Below are 606 nucleotides of genomic sequence, written 5' to 3'. Positions count from 1 at the left end.
ACAGATGGCACTGTGATAGACTGCATCCAGTTTGCTGAGTAGAGTGTTGGAAGCTATTTTGGAGATGACATCGCAGAAGTCGAGGATCGATAGGATAGTCAGTTTTACTAGGGTAAGTTTGGCGGCGTGAGTGAATGAGGCTTTGTTGCGAAATAGAAAGCCGATTCTAGATTTGATTTTTGATTTTGGATTGGAGATGTTTGATATGAGTCTGGAAGGAGAGTTTACAGTCTAGCCAGACACCTAGGTATTTATAGTTGTCCACATATTCTAGGTCGGAACCGTCCAGGGTGGTGATGCTAGTCGGGTGGACGGGTGCGGGCAGCGAACGGTTGAAAAGCATGCATTTAGTTTTACTAGCGTTTAAGAGCAGTTGGAGGCAACGGAAGGAGTGTTGAATGGCATTGAAGCTCCAGAAGTATACAGAATGGTGTTGTCTGCGTAGAGGTGGATCAGGGAATCTCCCGCAGCAAGAGAAACATCATTGATATATATAGAGAAAATAGTCGGCCCAAGAATACTCCTCTTCATCCTCATCTTCCTCCGCCTCCTCTTCCTCCTCATCTTCCTCATCATCTTCCTCCTCCTCCTCGTTCTCCTCTTCAT

The 606-nt window shown here is 45.9% G+C and overlaps 1 pseudogene; it reads right to left on the bottom strand.

The window, feature by feature from the left end:
• Window positions 1-529: 529 nt before the first annotated feature.
• Window positions 530-606, bottom strand: part of LOC121840470 — a 953-nt pseudogene continuing 876 nt past the window's right edge.

The sequence above is a fragment of the Oncorhynchus tshawytscha genome, linkage group LG22, assembly GCF_018296145.1.
Source record: "Oncorhynchus tshawytscha isolate Ot180627B linkage group LG22, Otsh_v2.0, whole genome shotgun sequence".
Taxonomy (NCBI): domain Eukaryota; kingdom Metazoa; phylum Chordata; class Actinopteri; order Salmoniformes; family Salmonidae; genus Oncorhynchus; species Oncorhynchus tshawytscha.
Note: the sequence above shows the minus strand (reverse complement) of the source record. Positions and strands in the feature narration are given on the sequence as shown.